The sequence below is a fragment of the Silene latifolia genome, chromosome 1 (assembly GCF_048544455.1).
Source record: "Silene latifolia isolate original U9 population chromosome 1, ASM4854445v1, whole genome shotgun sequence".
Lineage (NCBI taxonomy): Eukaryota > Viridiplantae > Streptophyta > Magnoliopsida > Caryophyllales > Caryophyllaceae > Silene > Silene latifolia.
The window spans coordinates 161,635,549-161,648,622 of record NC_133526.1 but is presented as its reverse complement, the minus strand read 5'-3'; positions in this window follow the sequence as shown (position 1 = coordinate 161,648,622).

The following is a 13,074-nucleotide window of genomic DNA, read 5'->3' as shown; positions in this document are numbered from 1 at the left end:
AAGCGAAGAGAAACGGGAATTTGCGAGAAAAGGGAAATAAAAACACAAAGACATAAGGTAAAGACTTGGGAACTCACAAGACTTTAAGCGCAGCAAAGGAAACCTCCCCAAACCAGCGTGAGCTAGGAGGTTTCAGTAGCCAGCAGTGCTACCAATAAGGACCTGAAAAGACAATTAAAAACCACGCAAAAGACCGAAGAAAACAATTTTGAAGCGTAAAATTGTGCAAAAAATGAGGCAATAGAAGAAATAGACAATTTGACGGAAATAAAGTGGAGTAGAAGACTCCCTTAGGCCCGCATATCGACCAAACACAGCAGGGGAAAGGTCGTGAATGAACATAGCAGCAGCAGTGGTCGATCGACCTCATCACCCAGTCGATCGACCAGGTGGTCGTGAACAGTGGCTCCTGTAAACCTGCAATTCAGTCGATCGACCAATGGTGCCAGTCGATCGACTGAAAATACTGCTGCAGCGTCTTATTTCTTCGTAATTGCTCAATGATTTGAGCAAATAAGCTCTAAATACCTGCAAAAGCACAATGATACGCGCCCAAAATTGCGCAAAACCCAGAACGAAGTCTAAAGCATATAAAAATCCTAAGCGAAAAGAATAAAAGCGAAGTTTTCGCGCACACAAAAGCAATAAAAATGTCTTAACAAAATTAAAATGAAGTTTATAACGCATTTGATCAACTTAATAGTTGATCAAGAAAGACCAAGGTATGGCCCACTTCGTCGGCTTTTGGCTACTAGAGGTAGCCTCAATGGTGCTCATCTTATCAGTTGCACCCTTCTTAGCTTCGACAGACGGAGAACTCAGCTGATCAGCTTCGTCTTCTCCCCAATCAAGGATTTCCTTGGAATCATCGGACTCCAAATCTGCCCATTTCACCTTAACCGGCTCATCTTCCACCTCCTCGTCAGTCCCATAGCTTAAGCATCCAAGACCTCCTCTTGAAACGATCTGCTCTGTCGCAGCTGGAGCATCCAACGGCTCTTCCTTCCCCAAACCAGCTCCTGCAATGTCTAAAACAACAAGTTTTTCCTCCTTCTTGCTCCCAGTCTGGGGCGGAGGGGTTAACACAGCAGTAGTAATAGGGACAGGCAATTCAGGAAGCACAAAATACGATTTCTTTTCGTAAACCGTGTTACAGTGACAGCCACATGGGATCCTTTTTCTTAGCCTACTGGGCAAAAACAATGGAGTGCTTTCCCACCTTGAAAGTCAAGGTACCTAGACCGACATCGATGATCGCACCGGTGTGCAAAAATGGCCTTCCCAAAATGATGGGAATATGGTCATCCTCGGGCATATCAAGGACAACAAAGTCGACAGGGAAAGAAAACTTCCCTATCCGGACGGGTATGTCCTCTAGGACTCCTATAGGCTCGACCGCAGAGCGGTCACCATCCGGATCTGTCATCTCGGTAATAGCAAACCTGGTCGTTTAAGCTTCCTAGCTAGACTCAAGGGCATGACACTTATGCTAGCTCCTAAGTCACATAAAGCCTTTTTGATAGAAAAGGTACCTATGCTACAAGGGACGGAAAAACTGCCCGGGTCTTCTAACTTATGGGGCGCAGTGTGAGACAAGTAAGAGCAAGACTCTTTAGTTAACGCAACAGAATGAACATGTTCAAGTGATTTTTTCTTTGACAACAACTGTTTCATAAACTTAGTATACGCTGGCACTTGGTTAACTAACTCAAGGAAGGGTACCTGAACATTTAAGCTACGAATAACTTTCTCAAATTTACTGAAAGATACCTGTTCCTTGGTTGGCACGAGTCTCTCCGGATATGGGGCTGTAAGGAGCACCTTAGCCCTCTCTTCTAATTCGCGCGCGCCGGCGTCCTTGGACTTTGGCTGGAAGTCCGTCACCTTTTCTTTGTTGAAGCTAGACCCCTCCTCAGACCGTCTCAAATGAGACCCATTAACCGTGATTGGATCATACTTCGGAGCCGGGACTGACCCATCAGCACTCGGGTCTGTCCCCAAAACTTTCGGGACCGTGGTACCCCGAAACAAGTGGTCTCGTAGATTAGTTGGCATTAAAGGACGAAACTCTTCAACATCAGCACTGATATTGGTCGATCGACCACCCCCCCTCGATCGATCGGGCCGCATAGCCTGATTCGAAGCTCCTCAGTAACCCGAGTTTGATCGATCGACTAGGAACTTGATCGATCGATCAAATACCGGCAGACGGCTGTTTTTTTGATTTATTCGTTCTGACTTTGTTTGAACTCGGATCCGCCTCATTCTTCTCAACAGACTTTCTCGACCATGGCGGGACCATCAAGGGTGGACCCGCTCCTCAAGGTGATGGCATGTAGGGTCTCCTTTTGTTCGGGTTGAGTGGGTAGGTGTCCGGGAGCTCGAGTGTTACTTTTGCTAGCCAACTGAGCTATTTGGCTTTCTAGTAACTTCATCCCGGCCTCTCTTGCTTGAGACTCCTTCAGCAACAGATTCTTCAGCTCGGAAAATTCAGAATTTTGCGTTTGTTCTTCTTTTGCGGCACATAAGGAGGCTTTTTGTATTCTTTGTTGCTTTTGATGCGGAGGCACATATGGGCTCTTCTTTGTGGCGGAGGTTGAGTTGGATTCAAAACATTCGGCTTCTCCAACTCAAGTTCGGATCTTTGTGGCTCGTAGTAGGTGTTGTTCTCGCCCGTAGTGTTGAAAGGCAAAGACAAGATTCAAAGGGACTAGGGCAGTTCTTCGAGACATGGCCCTCTACTCCACACCTTTCACAAAGGAAGGGACCGTCTGAAACGGCATTGACTTGGTATATCCCACCCTTAGAGGCTCCTCCTAGCTCATACTTGTCAAATCTCGCGGTGAGAGCCTCAAGTGCAAAGAACAGAGGAAGATTCAGCACTCTCCTCTCGGTTCCCTCTCGAATTCCCATACTCGGCCTTATGAGTAGCTAGATCGTCAATGATCTTCCACCCTTTGGTTGCTCCCAAATTTTCAGCAAATCTCCCATTGGTCGCAAAGATCCAAAATGGCCCTCGATCGTCGTACAACCCATTGTAGAAATGATTGCACAAACTCCACTTTTCGAACCCATGGCGCGGTATGGTTCGCACTAACTTCTTGAATCGGACCCATGCCTCGTGGAAATTCTCATCTGGCCCTTGTTTAAAGCCCGTGATTTGAGCTCTAATAGCGATCGTCCTCGAAGCAGAAAAGTACTTCTTGTAGAACGCCAAGGCCAATGTATTCCAATCAGTGATAGCCTGAGCGGCTCGGTCCAGATCTCTATACCACTCCCTTGCAGCATCACGAAGGGAGAAGATGAACATGGTCTCTTTGATTTGATCCGGGTCACGCCGGTGGTGGGGGAATGGAGCAAAGCAGTGAGTCAATAAAGGTCTCCATATGTCTAGCTGCATCTTCATTTGCAGCTCCCCCAAACTGATTTCTCTCGACCATGGTGATGTAAGCAGGCTTTGGTTCGAATTTCCTGGCATCTCCCGGTAACTCGAACCCCTTGTATAAATTGTCGGCTGTCGGCTCGGAAAAACTAGCTATACTTGCTTCCTCGGCCATGACTGGAATTTCCGGAGAAGTAACTGTCTCGGTTGAAGAAGTGGAAACGGGTGAAGATGTGGGTCTTCTTGAACGATTCGTTTCGTGATAGCTTGACAGAGTACTCAGCTCTTCCTCTGTCGGTAATACTCTGCGTGTTCGCCTCAACTCGCGCAAGGATCTCTCAATCTCAGGGTTCAATGGTACTAATTCTCCACCCTGTGACCTGCGCATAAGAGGAAACTACAACAGAATATAAGAACAGTTTAAGGAACGGATGTTCCTTAAACTAAGAAAGACGAAAAATTAAAACAACTAAAATTAGGACTATTGCCTCCCTAAGCAACGGCGCCAAAATTTGATACCCCTCTTTGTGAGTACCAAAGATAAAATTTATAATTCCTATTAAGACTAACCTAGGCTAGTGGTAACGTGGTCGATCCGCAAGGAGGCGATTTTGTAAACTTTAGTTGATTAATGTTGAGTCTGAGGTAACTAATATGGGGGTTGATTTGAATTGTTCTATAGCTAATGGCAATAAAGGGAAAATAAACTAAAAATACGAATTAAACAGATAAAAGAAGGGTACTAGGATGATCGGGTCATTATAGCTTCGGCGGCAGCAAACTAAGTCGGTCTGAATTTAAACACAGGTAAGGCGGGAAATAAGAGGTCCTCTCGGTCCACTCCTAACAAATAGCATCTCTCGATCTCGCTAAAGGTCCCTAATGTCACTAATACTAACTTTCGTCCTGAAAAGTGACTAATGGTCTAAACTATACCTATCTTTCGATCTTAGCACAGTTTAGTCGAATTAATTGACGGTCAAATAACCTACCCTACCTTTCGGTCTAATGGGTCGGTCACAAAATAGGTATCTAACTGGTCGCATGCATTCGATTTGTTAAATACGAGATTAAATTCAATTAAAACGAATAACAACCTTACAAGGTCAGTCGATCGACCAACTATGTCAGTCGATCGACTGACACGCGGGTTCAGTCCGTGTTCAATCTAATGCCGCCTAGCCATAAATCGCCTACATCCTAGCACTAACTATTTAGCTACTCATGGTGAAGGTAAAAACAACAAATAAACTAACAACGATTACTGTATTCATGCTTAATGTAAATAACAACAGCGAAAATATGACAATTGGCTTTGGGGCACTAACTATCAATTCTATACTATTAATGAGAGCGAAGCAATAAACTAAGATTAGGGCAGAACAAATACCGAAAATTCCAGAGGAAAGATTAAGAACAAAAGGGCAGAAATTCCAATGCTAAAGTCGATATATCAAACCCTAATTACTCAGAAGATAAACTAAACTATTGTGATGTGAAACTTAATGAAAACTTGATGTAAATTCGATGCCTAATTCTCGATGTTGGTGTTACGTTATATAGCAATAAACGCAACAACTTATTTCTAAAACCTAAACCTCACGGGCTTTGAGATTCACGACTTTCTAATTCTCGTCTGTTAAAGAAATCTGGTCGATCGACTACTCAGGCTGGTCGATCGACTGCTCCTCAGCAACAGTAGCTTCTGGATCCCGATAGTTGGTCGATCGACTGATGGGTCTAGTCGATCGACTGGGTGAGCTGCTAATTGACTTCTTTATTCTTCGTGGACTCGTCTTTCGGGCCTTGGATTGCGCACCAAGCTCGTTCCTTAAGTGAATCCTTTACGTCATTTGCAATGCAGGTTACTCGGGGACAGATTTGGCTTGATTTCCCGTCGAATTCTTCACATTTCTGCAATAAGGTACAAAAGCACGAAAGTAGAGGAAAATAGAGAAATAGGGGCATATATAGCACTTTTGAGCTCTGAAATGCGTGTAAAAAGAGATGTAAAACATCATATAAATGACACGCATCAGTATGTACAAAGGCCTTGTAATCTTGTCTTACCTTGATGCTTGGTCATTGAATTCAATCAATTTAGCCTCATTTTTCCATGAAAATGCAAGGTTTGTAGTCCTTTCCTACCAAGGACACAAAACCTCAATGAATATGCAAAACAAAGAACTAAAGACAATAAATGACCCAAATATGCACTAAAAAGCATGGGAACAAGGCTTATTCGGGGACTAAATATGCTCTAATTATGGTCACATCAAATATCCCCAAACCGAACCTTTGCTCGTCCCGAATAAAGAGGTGACAAAGACTAGGACCATTATTGTAACACCCCCGCACACCAGGACGCCTTACCAAAGACCATCCCAGTGTATGACGGTGTCACCATCTCGGTTGCCCGAGGAAGTAGATCAAAATAGATAATAAAAGAACAATTATAAAATATTAACATATCCCATACCAAGTGACTCACTACAAACTCCTTACACCAAAGATACAACTACAACACTCATGACACGGCATCTCTAGACTGGTAGCGTGATGACTCGATCTCTCCAATCCTAGCAGCCACAATCAACAGTACCTGCTAAGCCAACTGATCACCATCCCCGAATGGATCACCGCAGGTTTTATAAAACAACAACAACAACGGTTCAGTATTACTCAACCATTATAAGGCAATCAATAAGGTAACTAGCTGATCATCCACACTTCCCAGTCTCCCGATCTCACATAATAACCGACTACACACCGAGGTGTGTAGCCCTGCCAGATTACCCATCGCAACAGGTAATCCACGCCGCTAGTGGGTGACCGCATCCGATCCCACCAAGTCCAGCTCATCAACGAGCGACTAAAACAAATCCCTGTCCCTTAATGTGCACATCCCCTCCCGTGGCGGGTTCTACGGAGGGCGAACTAGGGTGTGAAGCCACTCCCGCAAGTGACTCCACCACAATCACAACACAGAGCATCACAGCTGTCACAACCTCTCCACACCAACACCATCACCACAACACCCATACTCCGATGATCAGTAGTTAACAATAATCACGAAACAATCATGCCATAACAATTAACAGTAAAACTGAGTAGGAAACCCTACCTCGTCGCAAAGCATGTAAGACATCCATACACAGCCACGCACGACTCCAATAGGCATCCTAACAATGATAGCCACCTCCTATTACACAACTATTCTCAAAGAATCACCCAAAAGAACACAAGGCAGAGACTTACCTAACAGTACGCATCGGCGGTGACTAGACGACCACCACACACGTCATCCTTCCCTAGCGAATCCCATCCTTCCCATGGTGGATAGTTAGGCTATATCCATTAGAGTGTGAAGAGATGGGGTGATAGGAGAGGGAGATAGGCTAGGGTTAAAGATAGAGAAACTGTCGAGGAAATGGGAAAATGAAATGAATCACGCAAACTTGCTTTTTTATATTAACGTGTCGACAGCAGCCATACTCGGTCGAGTACGGGAGTACTCGGCCGAGTAGGCTCTACTCGGTCGAGTATAAGTGATACTCGGCCGAGTAGCCTCAACTAGGTCGAGTAAACCCACCTATAAAGCTCATGTTACAAGCTTGATCCCTCACCCATTCATCCCTAAGGTCTGTTTGGTTAACAAGGTCGGTCAGCAGAGTTCTTAAATATCCTGGGTATTACAGTCTTCCCCCCTTAAAAAGAACTTCGTCCCCGAAGTTCGGTCCACACTCCGCTCACCACTACCGCTACCCCACATTACTCATGCAACAACTATCTACCACAGCTATTCCTCCAAGCAATACCAATCACTATCTATTACACATGACTTACAGAAATTAATGAATTCATCTGCACTCTCTTGTTAAAAGCAACACAACAACTAGCAACCATACACAACTACAAAACAAAACAAAACCCAACCACAACATTCCATACACCCATACACAGTATAACATAGGTACAAAGTATAACATTCATATCACTTGAGTACACTATGGATACAACTTCAAGGAAACATAAATGCAATTCCGAATACTAACATACATAATATACACGTGATTCGAAATATTATAAACATAATTAAACATTTATCTCTGCGACATTACTCTTCACCTCTTAAAGGAACTTCGTCCCCGAAGTTCACCGCTAAAAACTTTCCGTACCGCGAACCAACACATACGTTCCAACTGTGACATTACCCATAACTATAAATGACCTTACTTACTTTTACAAGGCTTACTCTATGACATTACACAATTGCGACTCATAGCAACAGAATGTGACAGCACTTAAATATTCTATATAGACCAGCGGTGAGGTTAACGAATAATCACACTTTGTTCGTTAGCCTTTACGTTAGACATGTACCAACCACCAGGTTCATTTATCCGGTTGGCCGTATATAACTATAACCAAACAGGGAAGTTACGATAGGTTGCATTGAATCATCAACATGCAAATGTATAGACTCGGAGCAGTTGTGACACGTTCTTACTATGTTTTAGTATTCCACACTAAAATAAGAACTCCTCTAGTATTATGACCAAGTTAAGATCCTTCATGTTGATCGTGACAAAATGTCTAACCTTCATGAATCGATATACTACCCCAAGTACATACATACCAACGTAGGCCGTTTACGCTAAATGATACTATGAAACACCCACCCACTTTAACATGTAGACAACCACATACATCTGACAGTTAATAAGTGCACATCATAAAAATCCCTGTAACAGTAAAATTCGGCCGAATATGAATGGTTACTCGGCCGAGTAGGCTCTACTCGGTCGAGTATAGGTGATACTCGGCCGAGTAAGTCCTACTCGGTCGAGTATTGTCTATACTCGGTCGAGTTGTAACAGGCAGAGAGCCAACAATTGCAGTCTAACATCTGCATCCAAACATACTACTACAATACGGAATATAACCGATTCCACGAGATCCACGGTTAAGCCAAAATAAAGGTAACGGCCTTAAGGCCAAGTACAGTCATCCATAGTAACTAATAAATCCCGAAAGTAAACATCCAACATAAAAGTAATAAGTCCAACACAAAATAAATAAATCCACATCAAAGAAGACACTCCAAGCAATCTAACAACACCAGGTCAATAACGGGGACCCTCCTCCATGTCATCATCACCACCTGCGCCTGAACTGCCCACACCTGAAAAACCTGCTGCTGCTGATGATGAATCTCCTCCTAGCTGACTGCCAGAGTTTGCTCCCCACGGTCCCGCAAGGCAGCCAAACTCAGTCTCCTCCGGAGGTCTCCAGTAACCTGGGTCAACTCCGTAGCTGTGGAATACACCTGTGTCCACTCCTGGTCCCCTCCACCAAACAGGCTGTGCTAGCTGTGTCCCTATGCCCTGGTTAAGGGCCATCTCATGCATGTTGCGGAGCACCAAAGTAGTGGAGATCCGCTCAGCCAGGTCACTCGGTTGCATCCGGGGGTCATGCACTGTGGGGTAGGACGAGTACTGGTAAAGGTAGAAGTCAGGGGCGGAGTAAGAGGGCTTAGGTACAACCGGGTCATCCCTAGACTGCCTCACCCTACGGCGCTCTCGAGGTGGAGGAGGTGCCTGCTGCTGCCCCTCAGGCACGGTGACAGGCTCAGGTAAGTCCAGGAGGATCCTGGGGTCAATCAGGTAGGTCTGGGGCGCAGGTCTAGGAAGGGCACAAGGCTCCCACTCAGCCAGATGGTCAACCACAGGGAGATGGGCTGGGTCTGGAAGCACCATCCACATAGATCCCCTCACCCTCCAGGCATAAGACCCGTCATCCATCTTCCTCAACCATCAGTTCTGACGCTAGTACTGAGCGTCCATGGTAGGCACAATCTCTACATACTCATTCCCCTCAGGAGGTGGGGCCTCAAAATCTGTTAGGCACTGAGCTAGGCGGGTCACTATGGCCCCGCAAGCAATGTGTCGGGTATCGGACTGTGCCATGCGCTCAAGGCTAGAGCACACTACCCCTGGAGCACTGTAGTAGAACGGTTTCTGACGGTGTAGGTTAAGATAAGACATAAGCAACATGACCTCGTGAGAATTAAGCTTACTCACGCCATCCCTCGCATACAACAGGCAGGTCAACATCCTTAAGAACATACGGAGAACAACATTCTGAACATCATTAATTAGCATGGAACTAGCGCTAGGAGTAGGTCGGCCAGTCAAGTATGGAAGGTAAAGAGGTGCACCGCTGTTCTTGGCCACATCACTAAGGTACCCCTCCCCTTCGGCCTCTAGACCCAAGTGGTCAGCAAACTCATCTAGGGTAAGCTCATGATCCTCATTCATGAGATGAAAGGAGACAGTCTTTCCCTTTTTATCATAAACATAGGAGCTCAAAAACTCCAAAGTCAAGTGGGGGTAGGATTTCTTCCTCAGGTGATATAACCCCTCCATACCCAGAATCCTAAAGATGTGAAATATGTCCTCTTTAATCCCTAAATTCTCAAGAATTCCAGGATTAATACAGCGGGTGGGGCGGAATGGACGACGCATAAGGGCCACAAAAGCCTTACGGTGATTGAAGTCAAAGAATATTACCGATGGATGTGCTTCCACCGGTGGAACTACGGGTTCACGACTGGACTGACCCGTCTCAAGATGAACATTACCACGAGTTCTTTTGCTGGGTAAGCCTCTAGTATTCACCATACTGCAAAAGAACAAGTTTTAACAGGGGATTGACACAACAACTCTTATAGCAAAAGACGGACTGTTTTCCATTGTATACAGATTTTGAAACGTTCTTTTAAGACAATTTTTATCAGAAAATAACCAAATACCTTACAAATTATATGATTAGAAGTTTTAAGTTGTCTCAAAACCAAAGGATAAACATCAAACAAAGAGGGTTTCGTACTTAGCAACCCTAAGATATGGAAATCAAATTTTAAACTATGAAATTGCTTAAACAAGGCCATACACAAGGTTTATATACGATTAAATCCAAGAATTAGTAAGATGAATACTCGATTTCAGATGCTCACAAAGAGAATTCGAAATATAGCTGAAATTATACCATAACTTTGAAAATAAAGAGAGAAATCAACTTAAAACCTTACCTTAGATTGGTTTATAGCAAGGGAGAATTAATTAACCACCAAGGATTGACCCCAAAAGCTTGAGAAAGGAAGGTTATGGAGTTTTAGAGAGAAGGAGATGTGAAGATGGGAGGCGGAAAAAAGAAAGAATGGGACGAAAATAGGGTTTTTGTATAACCCGTGTAAGTCCCGCTACAACAATACTCGGTTGAGTATTGGGCATACTCGGCCGAGTGTCGACTACTCGGTCGAGTTTTCAAGGACAGTAGCGATTATAATTTTCACCAAACGGACACTCGGTCGAGTAGGTTTATACTCAGCCGAGTATAGTCTACTCGGTCGAGTACAGTACTCTACTCGGTCGAATTTCCAAAAGTGAAGAGGAAATCATAAATTTTCATTGTTTCTGCAAAATAAATAATATCGTTCGGAGTTCCGCGCAACCGGCTCGTCACTATTAGAGCTTAATTCTACCACATAAACACATATCAACACGTATTTTGAACATCCACTACTAATTCGATCATCATTCCTACCTTCATTCCTCACTTTGCTATGAAACGTTTACACCCTACCTTTTAACATACTTAGCAATTAATTACTGTACCTACATGGTTTAGCTCCTATAACACATCATCACAGATTCCACTACTCACAAGATATACACATTAACCACATTTACCAGGCATCAATCACTACACAACGCAATCATCGTTTAACAATTTGATTAACTTACCTCTGGTCGCACATCGCAAACATTCCATCACTCACTCTAAACTTTTCCCACACACCTTGACACATATTATCATAAACGTAGATGCACACAACAATCATCATTAAGCAATCAACGACTCTCACTAGCTACCCTTTTCCCGTGTCTGGCTTAAGTTCGATGGGGCCATGATTTTGAAATGAGGGCGCCTTCTCACCCAAAATCTAGCATCGGTTGGGGCTCCCAACGCACATACACCATGTTCATTTTAGTTGACACCCTACATTCATTAAATTCATTGGTTCAGGTTCCAAAATCGTCGGCTCTGATACCACTTTGTAACACCCCCGCACACCAGGACGCCTTACCAAGGACCATCCCAGTGTATGACGGTGTCATCATCTCGGTTGCCCGAGGAAGTAGATCAAAATAGACAATAAAAGAACAATTATAAAATATTAACATATCCCATACCAAGTGACTCACTACAAACTCCTTACACCAAAGATACAACTACAACACTCATGACACGGCATCTCTAGGCTGGTAGCGTGATGACTCGATCCCTCCAATCCTAGCAGCCACAATCAACAGTACCTGCTAAGCCAACTGCTCACCATCCCCGAATGGATCACCGTAGGTTTTACAAAACAACAACAACAACAACAACGGGGTCAGTATTACTCAAACATTATAAGGCAATCAATAAGGTAACTAGCTGATCATCCACACTTCCCAGTCTCCCGATCTCACATAGTAACCGACTACACACCGAGGTGTGTAGCCCTGCCAGATTACCCCATCGCAACAGGTAATCCACGCCGCCAGTGGGTGACCGCAGCCGATCCCACCAAGTCCAGCTCATCAACGAGCGACTAAAACAAATCCCTGTCCCTTAATGTGCACATCCCCTCCCGTGGCGGGTTCCACGGAGGGCGAACTAGGGTGTGAAGCCACTCCCGCAAGTGACTCCACCACAATCACAACACACAGCATCACAGCTGTCACAACCTTGATAGGTGATGTCGTCGGGTCACATCCAATCAAACACATTTATAATACTCAACAAACTACTAGTTAGCGGTAAGTCGAGGTCGATCCATGGGATGGTGTGCTTTGGGTTCTAAGTCTATCTATCTCAATTTATGCTAGTGTCACAATTTGTTTGGGTTTTAGTTGTGTCCTAGGCTAATACAAGCAATAAAGTAAAACAAGCAATAAAAGGAAAGATGTAAACAAATGATTAAAAGTGCTAGGATATCATGGGGTCATAGGGGATTCATGGTGTTGATCATACAAACATGTTTACAAAGTTGCAAGCAATAAATGTTGTGGAGAAACCGAGTTGGTTTATGTCTTACGGTTCTTAGGAAGAGTTGGGTCCCGGAACCGAATCGATTAGATTGTACAACACCTACAAGTCGACTTACTTTCCTCCTATTCAACTTCTATGCATGGTCTAACAAGACTCGAGTTGGTTTATATCTTACAAGTCAAGTTGAGTAGATAAGAGATGGTAAAAAATGCAAGGATTCATAGGCTTAGCATTTCATCAAACATAACATGTGCATAAAGTTGACATCACAACAAGGAAGCAATTTGAGCATGAAAACATATTAGATTAAGCATTAATCAATCCCATGTTGGTTTCCCCTAATTACCCATTAATCCTAGCTAGAGAAACTATTCACTCATTATCATGGAAAACATGTCATTAATGGTGTCGATCATCACAACAAGTATAAACATGATAATAGAATGAAGAAATGAACAATAAAGATTAAAGAGTAAAGGAATTATACCAAACTTGAGATGATCCAAATAATAAAGCAAAGAATAATAGAAGAAACTTGATTGATTGATGAAGGGTTGTCAATCCTCCAATAATAACCCAATAATCTTCAATTA